Consider the following 20420-nt stretch of genomic DNA (forward strand, 5'->3'; position numbering starts at 1 on the left):
CTCCGCCTGGGGCTAAAACCAGTGCCGAGGCCTGAGTTAGGGGGTCCACATGCTGCTGCTGCTCCCAGGCGGCCGGGTGACCTGGGGAAGTCTCAGTCCTCGCCCGTGCCTGCCATCTGTGGAATGTGGAACGCAGCCGGTGGACCCGGCCAGACCTTCCCACACTTCCTCCTTCGGGCCTGCCGCCAAGGTTTCTGCCGGGTCTGTGAGAAGGGAGTCAGGGCCAGAGGGTGGGCAGGGCAGGCAACTTCCTGCTGGGTGAGGGACACACTCCAATCTGAGCACCCAGAGCCTCGTGACACCTCGCAGGGAGGCTACAGGGAGGGTGTGCTCTATAATCGCCTCCACCCAGCCACCTCGGACTCACTCCTATGTTTGTCCCTCCGTGTGTGACCTGCCCACCCTTCCCAGAGACGTGGTCACACCGGGACGTGGATGGGGCAAGTGGTGACCAGGGGATGCTGGCATCAGCCCAGCTGAGCCACTAGCCATGAGGGCCACACGCTTGCCATTCACTGCCCGGGACTCGGAGGTGCCCAGGTGTACGCATCGTCTACACTGAGATGCCTAATGCTGTGGTCGGCAAACTGCGGCTCTCGAGCCACATGCAGCTCTTTGGCCCCTTGAGTGTGGCTCTTTCTAAGCCTTAGGAGTACCCTAATTAAGTTAATAACAATGTACCTACCTATATAGTTTAAGTTTAAAAAATTTGGCTCTCAAAAGGAATTTCAATCGTTGTACTGTTGATATTTGGCTCTGTTGACTAATGAGTTTGCCGACCACTGGGCCCTAACGCCACCTATAACACTCAGGTCTTCAACCACTTCCCTTCTTTTCAGGGCAACATGGACTTTTCAATAAACATCAGCAGCAAAGGGCAAATGTTTAATAAAGGGCCTTTGCCCTCCCGAGAGATGAGATGTCAAAAACGTGGGGAAGTGAATGGGAATGTTCACGCAGGTGACCCGGGTTCAAATCCCGGCTCTGCCGCCTTTTAGCTGCGCGACCTTGGTTGGACAGATCACTTAACCTCTCTGGGCCTCTGCTCTCGTTCGTTCCCACCTCCCAGGGTTGTCTGTGCCATGGAGACAGGCTAAGGATGGGACACAGCTTTGCAACACAAAGAGCCCTGCAAATGTTAGTTATTATGAGCAAAGATGAAGTCCCTCAGACACAAACAACAAGCTGAAGGAAATGGGCCTGCTTTGTACAGGACGTCAGGCAAGCACGATCCTCTTGATAACAATAATCACAGTAATTATAATAATAACCCCTTGCATTGGAGGAGCTGCTACGGGCCTTTCAGAGTTTTCCGTCCATCTCTAATCTTTTAGGCCAAGAGAAGTGTGAGAGTGAGTGTGTGTGTACACACACACACACACACACACACACACACACACACACGCCTCTGGTTGCAGGAAAAGCCTCCATCCACCCCGCCCCGCCCTGTGCGCTGCAGTTGTCCTGGCTCCCACTAGGGGGCAGGAGCACACAGGCCAAGGGGAGAGGGAGCCAGAGCTGGACAAGCAAAGCACCAGCAACCAGGCTGGGCAGGGCCCGTGGGCATAGCTGCCTTCCTTGGCCTACAGACTGTTCCTCAAGGGGAAGTGGCAGAGAGACCCGGCAGGCACGGCGATTCCAGCAGGTGGAGAATGGCAGTGGTGGGAGCAGGGAGCATTCTGGGCATTTAGCAACTGCCAGACCCATGCCCCCCAGGCCGCGACATCTGTCTTTGTTAGTGGCAATGATTGGGGCACTGCAGGCATTTAATGGTTGGAGACCAGGCTCTTTCTTCCCTTGGGCTCAGGGGTCTTAGTTGCAGCAAGCTGTCAGATCGCAGGGTCTATGGGGCGAGGGGCGGGGCGGAGGGGAGCTGGGGACCTCCTAGATCAGCGGTTCTCAACCTGTGGGTCGCCATTCTGTGGGTTGCGACCCCTTTGGGGGTCGAACGACTCTTTCACAGGGGTCGCCTAAGACCATCGGAAAACACATATATAATTACATATTGTTTTTATGATTAATCACTATGCTTTAATTATGTTCAATTTGTAACAATGAAAATACATCCTGCATATCAGATATTTACATGCTGATTCATAACAGTAGCAACATTACAGTTATGAAGTAGCAACAAAAATAATTTTATGGTTGGGGGTCACCACAACATGAGGAACTGTATTAAAGGGTCGCGGCATTAGGAAGGTTGAGAACCACTGTCCTAGATCTACCACTTGCCTTAGGGGAGGGAGCCTTCCTGGTTCCCCGGGAAGATCCTGCAGCAGAACCAAGGATTTGGTGCTGTTTTCTATCTTGTCTCCTTTCAAACCTGCCCATCCTTCTCCATCCATCCATCCATCCATCCACATAGCCCGGTAACACCTAGCTAGGATGCATCTCTTTTGAACATCATGCATCTACCCACGTAGCCATCGGCTACCCTTGTTCACCCATCCACTCACTTCCACACCCGCCCATCTCCTTACCTTCCTTCTGTCCTTCCCCGGGATCTGCCTATCCATTCATTATTCATGTGTGCACCACTTCTTTCCTTCCTCCCATCTCTAGCCACCCACCTATCCATCCACCAATGTACTCATTTACCCACTGCACACCCCCTATTGAGGGGGGTCTTGACCTTCAGAACGTTCACAGTGGTTGAGAAATGATGGCCCCCAATTGCCTGGACACAGATGAGGGGGAGCTGGGGGCTCTGGCCTGCTTAGGAGCTTTGTTGTCATGGTGACTCCTGGTCTCCTAGCTGCCACCTCCCCTGAAAAGGGAGCTGGAAGGTGAGCGCTCAGCCCCAAGGCCAGCAGGGCAGAGGGGAGGAAGGAGAGAGGGAGGGACCACCCCCTCCGTTGTCCACCTGTCCCAGCAGCCCAGTGGCTGAGTGGACATTTGCCCTCCAGGGAGGTGGGCAGGACGACTGTTCCTGGGAACCCCGAAACCCAATCCCCCTGCCTTCTAGGCTGAAAGGGACTGGAGCTGCCCGCTCCCCGATTCTAGGAGGGAGGGAGCAGCCGCCTCCCAAGAGGCCCTGTTTCTATAGCACCAGGGGGAGACCGGGTGGGAGGGTGCCTGGGACAGCCCAGGCCAGAGCTCTGCCCCGTGAGTGCCCCCGAGGGCCCAGGCTGGACAAAAGCTCACTTTCCAAGGACAAGGCCACTGCCTCAATTAGCTGTCCTCCCAGGAGCGGTTCCACTGATCCCCTAAAAGGCACAGCAGGCTCTGAGGCTGCGCCCCCTGTGGCCCCCAGGCCTTTGCTCCAGCCCGACCCCATTGTGCCCGCGGCCACCACGTCCCGTCCCCCCCCGCCCCCCACGCTGCTCCTTCCACTCCCTCTGCCCGGCCAGCAGCAGGCAGTGCCTTTGAAGTTGGGTCTTCTGTTCCAACTGCAAACTTTCCAACTGCTCAGAACCAAAATGAGAGAGGCCGCACACTCGGCTCGGCTCGGCTCACAATGTAAAATGCCACCCAGGTCTCCCCTTCCCCCAATGCCATCCTAATGAGATGGAGCCGGGCTTCATGTTTTCTGAATTGCAAGGTGATCTCTCTAGGACCTTTCCCTCCTTGTAGTTATTTGTATCCTCAGCAGAAGGTGGAGGGGATGACTGGAGGCGAATGTGGGGGTCTGCAGGCAGCTCAGCCCACCGGCCATAGGGGCTGGTTGCCCCTGGCTCCGGAGGCCGAACACACACACACACACACACACACACACACACAGTGAGTGTAAGGGGACTTGGGGAGGCAGCGGTGAGGTCGGTTGGGGGTTCTCTCCTCCATTTCATTCAACACAACACGTTCTGGGCCTCTCTTCCTTGGGGAGCCTGGATGTGCCTGGCCAGCACCCCAACTTTCCTCCCCAGCCCACTGGCTAGGCAGCCCCTGCTCCCTTCCTCACTCAGCTTGGCATTGTCTCCCGGCCCAGACTGCTGGCTGCCCTGCCCCGGTGGCTGAGGGCCAGGGGGGACCCCGAATGAACACCCCTGAATTACGACAGGGAGGTTTCCACTTCTCTTTCAAGGACTCTGACTGATGGCGGGGGGGAAAAGTCCCAACTGGGTACCGCCGAGTCTCTGACTCCCCTTAAGGCTTGAGAATCATCCCTTTCGACAAAGAGGGAGCAGGAGGCTGAGGACCGGTCCCCTCTGGCCTCCGAGGCATTTTGAATGTGCTGACCCGCAACCCCAACTCTGTCCTCCGTGACTAGGTCGGGGAAGGTCCCTGTCATGGGCTGGACTGTGTCCCCCCACAAATTCATATGCTGAAGCCCTAATCGCCAGGACCTCAGAATGTGGCTGTATTTGGAAAGAGCGCGCCTTGAAAGAGGTAATTAAGTTAAAAGGAGGTCCGTGGGGTGGGCCCTAACCCACTCTGACTGGTGTTTTTATAAGAGGAGATCAGGACACGGGCAGAGGGGAGACCACGTGAGGACAAGGGGAGCCAGCCATCCACGAGGTGAGGAGACGGGCCTCAGAAGAAACTAACCCTGCAGACACCCTGGTGTCGGACTCTGGCCTCCAGAACTGGGAGAAAATAAATTTCTGCTGTTCAAGCCCCCCGCCCCCCGGCCCCTACCATAGTCCTTTGTTATGGCAGCCTTTCGAACCAATACATAATCCAGCCCCTAGATGGGCCTCTCCTTGCAACTGGGAATGGGGGTGGGGGTTCCCTCTCCATCATCTCAAACTCCTACCTCCCCTTGAACTTCATCCTGAGGCACCTTGCCCTCACTGGCCACCTGCCAGCTCCCCTGCTCCCTTTCCAGGCTTTGCACATAAGGGACAAGCTCATTTCCACCCCAGGGCCTTTGCACTGGCTCCTCTTGCCACCAAAAACCTTTGGGGGAGAGGCTCCTTATTTTTCCAGTCTCCGTTTACATTCAACCCCTGAGAGAAAGTTTTCCCCGGCAGCACCCCTCCCCCAGCTAGCCCAGGCGCCTCCTGTTCTCCCCACGCCAGCTTTCTTTTCTTTACTAGCACTTATCCCAAGGTGTAATTCGATGTTTGTTTCCTCGTCGCGATTTCTCTCCCTTGGGGAGACTGTGAGGGCCATCAGGGCGGATCACTCACACGAGCGAGCGCTGAGATGCTGCAGGTGTGAACAGCACCAGGAAGCTGTCCCGGGGGCCACAGAGCGACGGAGAGGAAGGTGTTGGCTCTGTCCCACGGAGGGAGCGGTGTCCTCCCTGGCGCCTACCCATGGCCGCTGCATGCTGACACAAGCACACGCGAGGAACACACGTGCAGGGCGGTCGGCGAAATTCTGGAACCGCGTCACGCACGGGTCGGGCCGTTCGCGGGGGAGAAGGGCTTTGTTTTATGATCTAATTTCAAGCCCTCCAATATTCCTTCCCAGAATTTGTCTGGCTCGGAGTGTCATCAATGAATATGGAAGAAAGGATGTGAGCTGCAGGAAAGTGGAGAAGGTTTGCCTTCATCACAAAAACAAGGAGCTTAGAAACTGACTTTTGAGCCCAACTCTGTAATTATGTCCACATGGGCTCTTCCTCCCCGCAGCGGGTAGGAGGAACCAGTCTTCTCCTAAAAAAAGACATTTTTATTGATTTCAGAGAGGAAGGGAGATAGAGAGAAACATCAATGATGGGAGAGAATCATGGATTGGCTGCTTCCTGCACGCCCCCTACTGGGGATCGAATCCACCACCCGGGTACGTGCCCTGACTGGGAATGGAACCTTGACCTCCTGGTTCCTAGGCGAATGCTCAACCACTGAGCCACACTGGCCAGGCAGTCTTCTTGTTACAAATGATGGACATGAGAGCCAGCTCCTGCTGTTCAGTTCAGTGCATCTAATATAGCCCTTATTTTGAACAATAAAGAAAAAAAATTCTATTAATAGGAAATCAGTGTCTCCCCGGCCCACTGAACAAACGGTGAGCGACGCCCCCAGGGTGCCGCTTGAAGAGGGACCAGTGACCCGTCTTCCCGGGGGGGGGGGGGGAGGACAGGGCCTGGGCAGCCCTGGGGACAAGACTGGCGTTTGGGGCAAGGACTGCAGCAAGGAGTGAGGAGGACACAGGTGTCCAGCACGGTGGGCAAAGCCCCCAAGAATCAAGCGAGGGGGAGGCAGGGGGCTCCGGGATAAGGGAGGCACGGAGTGTGGCTGTCGCCACCTGCTCGGGGACCTGTTTCCAGGTGTCTCCCCTGGACTCTGAGCGCCTACGTCAGGCTCCCTCTTGTATCAGATCCACCAACCGGCTGGGCACAGAGCAGGTGCGCAGGCAGCACTTGCTGAGTGAATGGATTTGGAAGGGAAAGAGCCCAAATGCACTGCACTGGGGGTTAGAAGCCTCGGGTGCGGCGAAGGCGTGCTCGCCTCTGCGGCCTCCAGGGCCCCGCCCTGCTGGGCGCTGTGACGTGAGGGCGCTGCCCTGGGGAGACCAGCGACACCAGCTGGCTTCAGCCTCTGACCAGCTGCAGCGGCTGCCCGGGGGCCGGCTGCACCCAGGAGTCTCCGAGGCCGGGCCAGTGTGGTCACCCAGCCACCGCGATGCCGGGACAAGGGCGGGTGGTCCGTAGCGGCACATGAGCCACAGCTGTGTCTCTCTTTGGATGTGCTCATCTCTGAGGTCGCTGTCAACCATCACACCTGGTGACGTTGCCACCAGCCTGCAGATGCTAAAACCTCCCAGTCATGAGAGGCTCTCCTGCCCCAGAAGGGGAGGCTCTACCCAAGGCCTCGCCACCGAAGGTGCCGACTCAGGCTCTGCCTCCGCCAGGTGGGTCTTCCGGACCTTCCCCAGGTCAGGTCTACGGAGAAAACGATGACACCTGTACGCACCTTCAGCAAAGGGGGGAGGGGCTTCGGGGGGCACACCTGCCGAGCGAGCATCTGCTCTGGGCAGGCTGTGCACCTGCCCCGCACCTGGCTCTCCCCTGCGTCCTACACTGGGCTCCGAATTGCACTAGTCAAGCGGTTCTCAACCTGTGGGTCGCTACCCCTTTGGCGGTCGAACGACCCTTTCACAGGGGTCGCCTAAGACCATCCTGCATATCAGATATTTACATGACGATTCATCACAGTAGCAACATTACAGTGATGAAGTAGCAACGAAAATAATTTTATAGTTGGGTCACAACATGAGGAACTGTATTTAAAGGGCCAGAAGGTTGAGAACCACTGCACTAGTTGGTTGCCGAATGGGCTCCTGTGTGTCCGTCTTGAAAACCAGCCTGTGATCGCTCTGTGTGGGGCAGCGGCTATGTCTTCCCTAGGGCATCCCGCCCCAGCCAGGGCGGTGGGGGTGGGGTATGTGTGTGACACACCAGAGGCGGGGGAGGGGGGTGACATCACGTGAAACTGTCCAGAAGTAGCAGAATGAGTGGTCGAAGGCCGCCTACAACTCCCGGTGCCTTCTCCACTGACCCCATGTGGACTGACCCGGGAGGTCCTGTCTCAGGCCGGGGGGTTCCAGAGGTGGTACCCCGATGGGTGTGTGCTGGGCGCTCCTCACAGCGTTCTTCCTATCCTCCCAGAAACGTTTGAGGTGGAATTATTTATAGACAGAAAAAAATGTTTTTCCATGATTCATTCAATGAACTCAAAAGCAGCTGTTTTTAATAATTTGGGACATGTCAGAAGAGGGAAATGTCAGGGCAAGCCATGAACATAAAGTTGAGGACACAGGTGGGGCGAGGACTCGACACACGGTGATGATATCAGTAATGGGGGCGCCGGGGCCCAGTGGTGGGAGGCTGGCGGGGCTGGCTGTGCCCGGGGCACCTCTGAGCAGCAGCCAGCATGTGACCCCGTCACCGCAGGGCAAGGCTGACCAGGGAAAGAAGGCTGACTTACCCCGAGTGTTATGGGAAGCCATGGAGGCCTAAAGGAGAGAGGAAAGGCCTGACCAGCGTGGCTCAGTTCTTGAGCATTGACCTATGAACCAGGAGGTCACGGTTCGATTCCCAGTCGGGCCACATGCCCGGTGTTGCGGGCTCGATCCCCAGTGTGGGGTGTGCAGGAGGCAGCTGATCCATGATTCTCTCTCATTGATGCTTCTATCTCTCTCTCTCTCTCCTTTCCTCTCTGAAATCAATAAAAATATATTTTAAAAAATAAAGGGGAGAAGAAATGACATTCTGTTTTTGAAGCTCGCCCTGGCTGCTGTGGGTGCGGGAAAGCGGAAGAGAGAGGGGCTCCAGGGCCCCCCCAGGAGGCTGGTGCGGGCAACAGGTGAGAGGCATTGGCGATTTGGGAGGTCGGAGCCGGAAAGGCCCTGAGAAATAAGGCAAAGCTCGCCCTGGCTGCTGTGGGTGCGGGAGAGCGGAAGAGAGAGGGGCTCCGGGGCACCCCCAGGAGGCTGGTGCGGGCAGCAGGTGAGAGGCATTGGCGATTTGGGATGGGAGGTCGGAGCCGGAAAGGCCCTGAGAAATAAGGCCACCTAAGCTCTCTCCGAGGTGGGCCAGCCTAGATTTTGGTCTTGGCTCTGCCACGAACTGTCTGTGTAGCCTGTCCAAACCTTAGCACTAGCATCTGATCAATAGTCCCCACTCCTCCCGGTGCTGGGCTGTGAGGATTAGAGGAGGAGATATACACAATACTGTCATGTCAGCACGTGCTGAGCCGCAGTAGATGTCAGCTGTTCCCATGCCACACGGCTGGCCCCGGGTGAGCGGGCGTCCGGCGGCCACCCGTTTCCTGCCCCCGGTTAAGTCATCGGCCTGGCGTGACCACTCTCTGCCTCTTCTAGTTTACTCGTTAGTCTGCTTCTCTTCTCGACGCTGTCAGTTCTACCAGGCTCACTCCTCTCAGCGGCTTCCGCTAGCAGCTTCCATGCCTGGCACTCCCCATGCCAATTTGGTTAGTAATATTCTGATATAAACATAAATACAAACATAGATATAAATATGCCTCCCCCGCCCAGGCTTCCGTGATCAGAGGGAGGCTTTCCGAAATCATGCAGGGAGTTATTCGATATCCTGAGTCCATAGCTTATTGGAAAAAGTGATTCAGAGACGAGAAAGAGGAAAAAAGGAAGGGCTGGGAGAGACCCCGGAAGAAAGGAGAGGCGGGCCTGTGGGGGTGGGAGGAGCTGACTGGGGAGGGTGCATGGTAAACGCTGGGCAACAGCAGCTCCTCAGTCACGTGCCACATCACACCAGGCCCTTCCTGAAAAGGCCTCCAGTGGAGAGAATTCGAAGCAGCTGATTGGGAGGAAGCAGACCCAGGGCCCCACCTCCCCAGCGAGGATTTGCTCCCATTTCACCCTCCAGTAAGGAGCCAGCAAAGCTTTCCTTCTCCAGCACTGGGGGCTGCCCCTGGAGCATGAAAGTGAGTTTCCACCTGGGCTTTGGGCTCCGGCCTTGCTGGGGCCGCTGACCTGCCTTTGGAGTCAGGCAGGCCTGGGGCCGGGTCCTGGCTCTGCCATCTGCCAGCTGTGTGCCCCAGGGCAAGTCACTCAACCTTTCTGAGCCTCGGTTTCCTCATCTGTAAAACAGGTACAATCCTATTCTTACCGAGCTCACAGGGATAAGGCAAGCTTTGCCAAGCTTCAGCCCTTTCTGTCCTGCTTTTGCGACCTCTGCCCAATCCGTGTAAGACCCCTGACCTCATGCATGTCATGTGTTTCTTTTATTTGACTCAGGAAACAATCCACCTTCCACCCTGGGTCTTGTTCCACTATCTGGGCCATCATGAGCTGGATGGGCTGCACGCTTGTTTCCTGGCTTTGGAGGAACAGAAACACATCCCTCTCGTAAGGAAGAACGTCCCCGAGGGTAACAGCAGCAGCACGGAGCCTGGCCTGCGTGTGCTCCACACGTGGGGAGCTGTTCCTTCCCCGCTGTCATCGCTGTCACCCAGAAGGGCAGGAGGGCGGGAGTGACAGTGGAGTCTCTCCAGGCACCTGCTTCAGGAGACCTCCCCCCGTGTGGGGCGCCAGTCCCCTTCCTGCCAAGGCCTGGACCCCAGCCTGGGTCCCTCCCTCCCCTCTCTTCGCACACCACCTCATGTTGGCACATGTGACAGAATTGTCCTGCACAAAGAGAACTTATTATTATTATTTTTTAATGATCTAGTTCTCCATAAAGAAGGGAATCCGTCGGGCCCAGCCCCACTGCACATGTTTTCCCATCTTCACGACTCCTTCTCCTCCAACTTAGCAAAACCTGTCAGAAGGGGTACAGTACTCCATCCAGCATTGCCTGGTTACTTGACAATTCGGCCCAGATGGCCAACCCCGAATTTCCCAATGCAACTCCACCAGGAAGATGTAACTTTCATTAAAAAAAAAAAAAAAAAATAGGAAACAACCCAAATTCAAAACTTACAAAATGCTCACCTACAAAAACAAACACGCTAGCAAACAAGCTGATCAAACAAAGCGGGTGTGAGTGTCGGGGCCTCTGTTTGCAGAGGAAACGGGCTTGGGTAGGACTCGTAAGTCCCAGGCCCAAGTCCAAGCCCAGAATCGGCACTCTCCGGCGGCGTGACCTCCGTTGGGCAGGGCCCGTGACCTCTGAACTGGGGGTCAAGGTGGGCCCGTTGGGGATGCTGCTGTGTGGGTGTTTCCTGGAGAGAGGGGTCACCCTTGACTGAGCTGGGAGGCAGGTGGACTTTACCTGACCCCACCCTGGGCACAGGGATCCCCTTGTCCGCCCCAAAGGGCTGTTTTCTCAATTAGGTGACGGCTAATTCCCTTTGGGAGATGCTTCTCCCTCCACAGGCATCGGTACTTTAAGCAGGATTCCTAGAGATGGGAAAGCCTTTCACACCCACAGGGCTCCATCCCCAACTGGGGGGTTTAGGCCTGGGGGACACACTGTGAGGGGGACCCAGCACCACCCTTGGGTATTATGCCCCTCGTAGGAGGAGTTCTGGGGTGGCGGCAGCTCCCAAAGAACCGGGGTTGTCTCATTTTATTCCGAGAGAAGAAACGTGGGTCCCAGAACCAAATCAGACTCTGACCTGGAGCCCCGAGATCCCATCACAGGCTCTGCTCAGTTCCCCAGAAACATCCCCAAAAGCAAGGCGCTCTGGCTGCAGACAAAGGTGTGCTTTCCAATCCTCACTGCCCTGGGCCCTGGCCGCTGGGGCCCAGCAGGTTGGGGGGAGAGGTGACAGGCACCTGAGGGGCTCTGGTCTTTTGACCCCTTGGCCCTTGACCTCTGCAGCTGTATGTCTGTTCCCTGGGCAGGGGCTGGGGGCAGCCGGAGCCCAGTCCACTGCTGAAGCTGCTCCCGCGCGACCAGGGATCCACCCCAGCAGCCCTGTCTGTGCGGTGCCCTTGAACGCAGCCTTGTCCGCCGGCTGGAGCTCAGCTCCGCATGGGAAACGCACGCTCCGCCTGCAAAGCTGAAGGCCTCTGTTTAGCTGAGCTCAATTCCCCAGCCCCTCACCCTGGCAACGGGTCTTTGGGGGATTTACATCTCATGCATCACAACAGGGGAGCAGCCATTCAGCAAGTTGGTTGCAGCAGTGGCGGGTGGGGGGAACCCCACAACACAAAATCAATGTGCCTCCCCCCCCACCAAGAGCACAGCCACAAAACCAAACAGGATCAACAATAAAAATTTCCCACAAGCCCACTGGGCCTTGGCCGACAATCAACAACCAAACAGGAATTCAAACTTAATCAAACGTTCATGTCTTCCTTGTAAAGCTCAGGAAATTAGTAATTGGTTTTATAATTGAATTTTCTGATCACGTATCAAAGGAATGGGTCCTGCCAAAGGCCAAGGCATGGCCTGCCTCCTGCAAGGACGGCCAAGGCAGCTCTGAAGGTCGGGGAGGGGCGCTGACGGCTGGGGCTGAGGACAGAGCCCGGCATTTCTAACCAGAGGCGCCAGCGACAGCAGAGCCTGCCCTGGCCAAGGGGTCGCCCCCAAACACTCACCCCAGGAGCCCTGTGTTTCCGATTCCTTTAGCAATGGTGGCCGAGGCACGCAAAGGGGAGATGGGGAGGCAGGAGGCTGGGAGACCGTGTGGGTAGGGAGTGAGGAGGCCTGTGGGGCCGGGTCTGGGCAGAGACTGGGAAGCCATAGGGGCCAAAGCCAGTCTGCAAAGGAAGAGGGACACAGGAGAGGCAGGAGGAGTCCCAGGTTTTTGCCCTGAGCTACTTTGAGGAAGGAGGAGTTTTCAACATAAAGAAGGAAGGTAGAAGAATTGCTCTGTGCGGCCTGGTTCCGCACGGGTTGGGGCTGGGGCGCTGACGGGCCTGGGCACCCAGGGCGCTAACAGGTCCAGCTCAGCTTTTGTAAGCCCTCGCTCGGTGCTTAATAGTCATCATTTCATTTAGTCTTCACAGCAGCCCACGGAGATGGTCATTTTGGTCCCCATTTTACAAACCAGAAATGAGAGATGCAGGGGGCAGAGGTGAAGGGGCTGCCCACCCGTGAGCCGTGGAGCTGGGACTTGGACCCACGATGGTCAGATCCCAGAGTCCAGAAGCTCAACCCCGAAGGCAACACAACCTCTCTCCCTGCAGAGAGAAACATCGCATGGCCCAAGGGAAATAACGAGAAAGGGTTCCCACACACAGGATGGAAGCTTGAGAGCCAACCAATCGACATTCATTCATTCACCAGCTTAAAAACGTCCCTGGTAAAGGCAGGCCATAGACTGGAGAAGATATTCACAACACGTGTATCAACGGCCCAAGGGAAATAACGAGAAAGGGTTCCCCACAGCAGAGATGGAAGCTTGAGAGCCAACCAATCGACATTCATTCGTTCACCAGCTTAAAAACGTCCCTGGTAAAGGAGGGCCATAGACTGGAGAAGATATTCACAACACGTGTATCTGACAAAGAACGTGTATCCAGGATTATCTCAAAAAACCACCTCTCACAACTCATTAGTAAGAAGGCAAGCAACCCATTAAAGAGAAAGAATGAAAGATGTGTGCAGATACTTTACAAGAGAAGATAGACATGGCCAAAAGGCACATTCAAAACTTGCTAAATATCACTAGTCATCGGGGGAGTGCAAATTCGAAGCACGATGAAGTATCTCTCCATGCGAACAGGAAAAGGACAATTCCACACGTCGAAGACAGCGTGGGACAGCAGGGGCTCTCACACATTCTAAATAGTACAACCACGTGCCCAAGTGGGTTTGGCTCAGTGGATAGAGCGTCGGCCTGTGCACTGAAGGGTCCCGGGTTTGAATCCAGTCAAGGGCACATGCCAAAAATATATTAAAAAAAAAAAAGAAACAACCACTTTGGAATGTAGTTTGGAAGTTTCTCATGAAGTTAACACACCCTTACCATATGACCTAGCAGTTCCACTCCTGGGCATCTACCAAGAGAAGTAAACATGCGTACCCACACAAAAACCTGCGCGTCAGAGTCTAGCGGTATTAATATTCTTCACATCGACCCCTGGAATGACCCCTTAGATGCCCATCGACAGACGACTAGACAAACAAAGGGTTCATACTTGGGGTGAGCCTGAAGCTTGGTCATAAGGAAGCACCGAGGGGTGATGGAGAGAGACAGCAGCAGGATCTGCAGCTGGGCAGAGGACCTGGGAGGGGCAGAGTTTGTCGGCATCCAGACCCCTCCAGTCTGGGGTTTTGAAGGGGGAGGAGAGCAGCCCCTAATTCTGCAAGCCTGGTCCCGCGGCTGTTTGGGGCTTGACCAGGGCGGGGAGAGCACTAAACGGTCTGCGGATATTCGGATATCCGGTAGCAGCATCCCCCATCGCTCGGAGCTCCAGGTGTCCTGGTGGTGCCATGGGACATCTGCTACGTGCTTGGGGCGTGGGGCGAGGATCAATGAAATGCATGCCTAATGTTTGAGACAGTGCCAGAGGCACCCCTGCTACCACACCCCACCCTCAGCCTGTTTCGGGGGCTCTGCTATCGCATTCTCATCGAACAAACAGCTCCTGAAATCCACCTTCCCTCTCCCCACCACGCAGGGAATCTTCCAGATTGATCAGAACGAAACTGACAGCTTCACGTGGCCGGTCATCTCCCCCAGCTGCCCCGAGACAGGGTGACCCTTGACACAGACGCAGCTACCATAGCACTTGACAGTGTTTTTCTGCCCGATTTGGTGGCTTCACCCCCACGGCTCGTGGTCTCTGGGTGCCGGTCCTCACTGGTGCTCCCGTGGGGCTGGGATGGTGCCCATGGTCACGTGGGGGTGGAGGGCTGCCTCCAGTGCGGGGCTGCCAGCTGTGGGAACACCAACTCCCCCTCTAGAGAAGTCAGTCTTCAAGGGGCACACAGGCCCTGCCTTTGAAATTCGGGTTTTTTTTTATTTTTTAAATTTTTTTTATATTTTTATTGATTTCAGAGAGGAAGGGAGAGGGGGAGATAGAAACATCAATGATGAGAGAGAATCATGGATCGGCTGCCTCCTGCACGCCCCACACTGGGGATGGAGCCTGCAACCCTGGCATGTGCCCTGACTGGGAATCAAACCGCGACCTCCTGGTTCATAGGTCGATGCTCAACCACTGAGCCACGCGGCCTGGCTTTTTTCCTTTTAGATACAAAGGAAGAGCCTTGTGCTTGGTCATCACCTAAACTTAGCAATTAAGTTCTGCCAGGAGAATCGACAGGACGTTTGTTTTGGAATTGATGGAACTGAAGTGGTGGGGGCGGGTGGAGGGGAGAGCGTAGAAGCCTGGTTTCTCTGTAGGACCCTGCGGGACGAGGGACTTGCCTGCAGCCGCACAGCAGAGGGAGCTGGGCTGGGCCTGGAGCCAGCTTCTCTGTGAAGGGCCCTGTTCCTCTGCCACCCAGCTGAGGCCTGGCACTCCTCGGGTTCAGGGGCCCTCACCTGACCAAGACCCCGGCCCTCGGTGCTCAGTCCCCGGCTCCTGCCTGTCCAATGTGAGTCACAGTGAGGAAAGACTGGCCCCCACAGACCTTTCTCCCCACCAGGCTGTGCGGCTGCTGAGACAGGCCGGGCGGGCTGCTTTCCCACCTCCCACTTTTCCCAAGAGGAAGCGGCCTCGTTCAGGAGGGCAGGCCCGAGTCTCCTCCTCCCACCCAGCTCGGAATCTACAGGGACTTGGGGCCCAAGCCTGTGCCCCGGCTTGCTCCCGGCATGCTCCGATGGTGGCGATGGAGCCGTCTCTCCACCCACTCACCCGTGGCTGGCGAGCCCCCAGGAGCCGGGGAGGGGGCAGACGAGGCCTTCATTGCTGTCAGCACCGTGGCCTCATCTGCCCACAGGCCAGGTGGCCACACTGTGGCATCAGAGCCCACGGCCGCTTCCCTGGGCGCATCAGCCATGTGCTATGCACAGAGCTCAGAGCCCGGGCCCAGCTGTGCGGCCCAGTGCCTTTCCTGGGCGGGGGGGGGGGGAAAAAAAGCGCGTGGACCTGCCTCCGCATCAGACGGGGTCACAGCACACACCTGGGCCAGGCTGCTGGGCTCCCACCCGGTCCACAGCCCCGGGACCTTGGGCTTGTCACCGCCTCTCCCTGCACTTCTGTTTTCTCATCTGCAGAACGAGGACAGCGATGGAGTCGATGTCTCAATCGGGGTCCTGTCAAGAATCGGGGCGCCCTCGAAGGGGAGGGGCGAGGGCGTGAACGCGTGGAAAGTGCTCAGCACCGTGCAGGGCCCAGGTGAGCGTGCGGCCCCATCACACCGAGGAGGGAAACTGATGCTCAGGGTAGTGAGGGAGCCTGTCTGAGGTCACCAAGCTCCAACAGGAGGATCCGAGATGACCTGTGGCTCTCTGACTCCAGAGGCGGTGCCCTCGGCCCCACCATGCAGCAGCGTCACTCTGAGGACACGCACTGGGTCCTCTGAGAGAGGAGGTAAGAGTCCCAGACCTCGGCTCCAGGCTGACGGCTGAGCCCTTGGACTTGGGACCATGGTGGGTGGTCTCTGCGGGTCCAGGCCCTTCACTATCAGGTGCACAACCGCAGACCCTGAAAACCGTGGTGGACCCCCCAGCCTGGGGCCGGGAGGGCTGCCGTCCTCTCCTTGGCCAGCGGTCATCAGGGAGACCGGCTGGTCTCAGCACCGGGCAGGGAAGTGCGACGGGAAGGGGAAAGGTAGGGAGACAGAGGGCTGGGAAAGAAGTGTATGTGTGGGGGGCGCCCACAGAGCTGGACAAGCTGGACCTAATTTGGCAGTGAGCTATTTCAGGACTGTGCCCTGGGGACCTCGGACCAGGGATATCGTGGGAGGAGAGTCTGGTAGAGCGGAGGGAGAGAAAGCCAGACTTCTAGCGCTGGGCTGGGCTGGGCTGGGCGACGTGAGCTGGCCGTGAGCTGGCCGTCTGGGCCAGACAGGGTCTGTGGAGGTCAGTGTGCAGCACAGTCCTGCCGTGTTTGGAGGGTCACGTTGCATGGCCAGCACGCCCTGTCTGTGGTATTGGGTTGTCAGAGCTGCAGAATTATTCCTACTTTACAGACGAGGGACAGGTCAGGGCTGGGGGTGGAGGGAGCAGGGGTCAGGAGGGGTCAGAAGGGCTGCGGGCAGGAGCTGGAGCAGGGGGTAGGCGGCAGCTCTCTGGATGCACAGAGCCCTGGACCAGAACCCAAACCAACAGGTAATGTCCTCGGGGGAATTCACTCTCCTCCCAGGAGCCCCTCAAGGCCCTTGGGAGACAAGGAGGCCCCACGGTGGCTGGGTGACTTGAGGCAGCCTGGCGAGATGCAGAGAGAGCTGAGCCCTGGTGCCTGAACCTCAGTTCCAGTGCTGGGCCGGCCACACCGCCCTTGAGGGAGTCCCTTTCCTATTCGAGCCAGATGGGGCCTGTTTTGTCCCATCTGCAAAAGGGAGCAGCAGAATTGGATCGCCTTCAACGGAGCAGTTCCGAGCTCTCTGAGTCCGGGCAGGCAGAGGGACAAGGCAGGGCTGCCCCTCGCTGTGTACCTGGCGCCCAGCACAAGGCAGGCAGGCACCTCTTCCTGGCCTCAGGAGTCGGCACGGCCGCTTCACAAGTCACCTCCCCCAGCGCCTCGTCAGATCTGCCGGCCACCACTGAGGTTTCTCCAGGCCCCGGGAAGGCAGGCGGACGCAGGCCAGCGGGCATCCTTGTTTTTGTCTGTTTCAGAGTTAGTGCAAACCCCCGGGCGAGCAGCGCTGCGCCGTGGCGTGGAGATGGCACCGAAATATTTTCATGATCAAAAATAGGATAGGCTTCTGAGCTCCACGGTGTGATTTAAATGTCAAGATTTCTTTGACCAGAGGCGATCCAATGACATCCTGGAAGCTAAGTGTGAAATATGACACGGCCTCCCCAAAGAGCTGCCATTCTGGGGGGGGGGGCGGGAGAGGGGAAGGGGTTCCTCACGGAGCCCCTCGGAGGGACGGAAGCGCACTGGGCAGCGGTTCCAGCCGCCAGGCTCTGTAGTCCCGTGCAGGCCAGGCAGCCAATTAGGCGCCTCGTCCCTCTGTATCTAACCTGAAAAATGCACCTAAAACCTTACCCATTCCTCACTAGACAAGTGGAGGGTAAGTCACCGATTTTTATTAGCAGTAATAATTTTAAACAAGCTGGTGGAAGGACAAGAGCGAACGTGTTGCTGAGAACTCTCTGCTGTCAGGCACCATCCTAAGCACTTCACAGGCATCGTCTCATTTAATCTTACAGCCTGTAACCGAGGAGGGTATTAAGATCGTGCCCATCTTACAGACAAAAACACTGAGGGCTGAGGAAGGTAAATAATTTTACCTTCCAAAGAGCTCGTGGTAGAAGTGGGAACCGGATTCCAGGCCCCTTCCTTCCTGTGTCAGGCGTTGTACGAGACGAATGAGATCTAGATTTTGTGCTTCCAGGACATTAGAATGTAGCGAGAGAAGTAGGCATAGGCACAAATGATGAAAACAGGAGTCTTTTCAATGGAATAAAACCCTCACACAAGTTCAAGGCATTCTTTCTTTGTTATTATCCCATTAGCTTGCAATGTATTTTATATATGCAAGTATATGCACGCACACATTTTCAGGTGTTGATAGATACACATGTGTGTGTGCATGTGTGTAAATCTACTGACACGGGCTAGGACTGTTCATATAGACTTTCTCTGTGAGCCTCCTAACCCTGTAATTGTCCAGTCTCCCAGATCCTTACAGGGCGGACTGCCCAGTCTCTCTGCTTTTGTGATGCAGATGGGGCCCGGGCAGGGGAAGGAGGAAGGGGCAAGACGCCACTTCAAAAGATTAAGACAATTTGCATAATAATGAGCTGGCAGTGAGGAGGGAGGGAGGGAAGAAAGGAGTTAGAGAAGGAGGGAGGAGAGAGGAAGGCAGGGAGGGAGGGAGAGGGGAACAAGGGGTGGGGGGAGAAGAAGAAAGAGGAAAAGGGAGGAAGAGATGAAGGGAGGTAGGGAGAGCAAGAGAGGGACCCACTTATAAGGAGGAGTGGGTGGAAGGAAGAGGGAGGGAAAAGGTGGGGACAGGAGGAGGAGGAGGAGGAGGGCAAGAGAGGGAAGCCCTGTGGGCTGGGGGTAGAGAGAGGGTCTCCAGGGAACTTGGGGGGACGTGGAGAGTGGGGCAGCTCAGGAGGGTGGGGGTGGGACCGACATGAGGAAGACAGGAGGGCTATGTGGTAAACGTCGTCCTTTGGGTCCCTTTCCACGTTTTTAGAGAGACTTAGGGCAAAAAGATGGGATTCTTGTAATGACCTAATGCTTTCCCTGACGGTACTGTGCCTGTTTAACGGTACTCTGCTCTGGACTGAGCCCTGTGGACTGCAGTTTCATTAGGGCTGTGTCTCCATCCTCCATGTGCATACATTTTGTACTGCGTGACCTCGGGCAAGACACCGAGGGTCGCTGCACCTCATTTTTTCCCCTTGTAAAATGGGGTGACAATAGCACCCACCGCACAGGGAGCTGTTAGTGTTAATCACTTAATTCACGCAAATGGTTTAGCACAGGCCCTGCCACGCGGAGACGGAGACGGAGATCAGTTCTAAGTCCCTCTGCGAGGGGACCACTCCCACCTGGAGACCCACCAGGCTGAAACCCGACTCGCTGGGTGTGGCCCCATCTCCTGACTTTCGGCCTGTGGTCTGCCTTGTCCCCAGGCATCCAGGCTGGTCACACTGGAGTTTCAGTTTCCTGATCCTTATCCGTTTGCCCCAGTGGCCAGTCACAGGTCCCTTTCTTTAGTCACCACACCACCTGGCTGCTCTCATTTCCCACCCCCCTGGAGACCCTGATGTGGGGGTCAATTAGCATAGCTTCCCCAGCTTTGTCCCTCCCCCTCCCCCCCACACGAGTCCACCCTGCACGTGCCATCGTAATACCCTAAAGCTCACTTTTACCCATCCCTCCCAGCTCAAACGTTGTCAATGGCTGCTCACTGCCAACAGGATACAACCCAAACTCCTTGGCATCCTTTCCAAGGCCCTCCGCATCGGGACCTGACCGTATCGTCTACCTTCCCCACACCTGGCCCGAACCCTGAGCCTCTCTGTTCTGGCCACTGGCCTCCCCCGTCAATCAAATCTCCTCTGGTCCTTGCCGACCCACGGAGTTTACTCCGTTCTTCCCTGCTCCGAGTCCCTGTCCTCATCTGCACCCGCACCTGCCATGCCGCACCTCTGTTTCGAGGACAGTTCCAGCCTCACTTCCTCCAGGAAGCTTTCCCCGACGGGCTTGTGGGATGACCGAGCTCAGGCAGCCTGGGGCCCTGTGTGCCCTGGGGCAGCTCCCTAAGGGCCCCATCTCACATAACTTTGAATCTCTACGAGGGCTCAGCTCAAAGCCGACACATGGTCAGTACTCCACCCACATCTACTCACTTAGCGGAGAAATGACAGGTACTTTCCCTTTTTTCTCTGAGACCTGGAAGAACGAGGCATGCCATTCCCCGGTGCCTGCTGGCTGGTTAACTGAGACTCGGTACTGTGCTCTCGCTTCTGCTGAAAGGCGGACCGAGAGCAAAGGCCCTGGGTCTGAAGATCAGACCAGGCGTTTCCTGCTCTGGGCCTGAAGGCCAGAGTTGACTGAAATGAGTGGATATATGTCAAGTGCTCAGCACAGTGCCTGGCAGCTAGTAGGTGCTCAGTAAATGATGGCTGTTTGTCGGGGGGGTGGGGGGGTGCAGGGATAGGGGAGAAGAAGGTGAAGGGATTAAGCAACAAACAAACACACACACACACACATCCTCATAGACACAGACAACAGTATGTGGATTACCAGAGAGGAGGGGGGTGAGGGGAGGTAGAAGAGGGCAAAGTGGGGGGGGGCAAATGGTGATGGAGACTTGACTTGGGGTGGCGAACACACAATGCAATATATAGATGATGTGTTATAGAATCGTACACCTCAAACCTTTATAATTTTATTAACCGATGTCACCCCAATACAGTCAATAAAACATCATAGCTGTTTGTTACCACTGTGGCCGTTATTGCTAAAATGGATGAAGCCGGGTAGCCACCTCAGCCACTCTGATGGTCTGAGTCGGTATTTGCTGACTGTCTGCTTCCTCCAGCACCTCTCCCGCTGCGCGTGTCCGCCTCTCCCACTGC

At 56.4% G+C, this 20420-nt stretch overlaps 1 protein-coding gene and 1 long non-coding RNA gene across 4 annotated transcripts in view; one reads left to right on the forward strand and one right to left on the reverse strand.

Annotated features, from left to right (window-relative positions):
* GNAO1 (guanine nucleotide binding protein (G protein), alpha activating activity polypeptide O) overlaps positions 1–20420 on the reverse strand; it is a 117787-nt gene that overhangs the window by 23751 nt on the left and 73616 nt on the right. The window lies entirely within an intron of this gene.
* LOC106724104 lies at positions 3821–15759 on the forward strand. Its single transcript, XR_001359867.1, has 3 exons — positions 3821–3833; positions 4001–4004; positions 15292–15759. It is a non-coding gene; the product is annotated as an uncharacterized LOC106724104 (long non-coding RNA).

This window comes from Myotis brandtii, unplaced genomic scaffold, assembly GCF_000412655.1.
Source record: "Myotis brandtii unplaced genomic scaffold, ASM41265v1 scaffold721, whole genome shotgun sequence".
In the NCBI taxonomy this organism is placed as follows: Eukaryota; Metazoa; Chordata; class Mammalia; order Chiroptera; family Vespertilionidae; genus Myotis; species Myotis brandtii.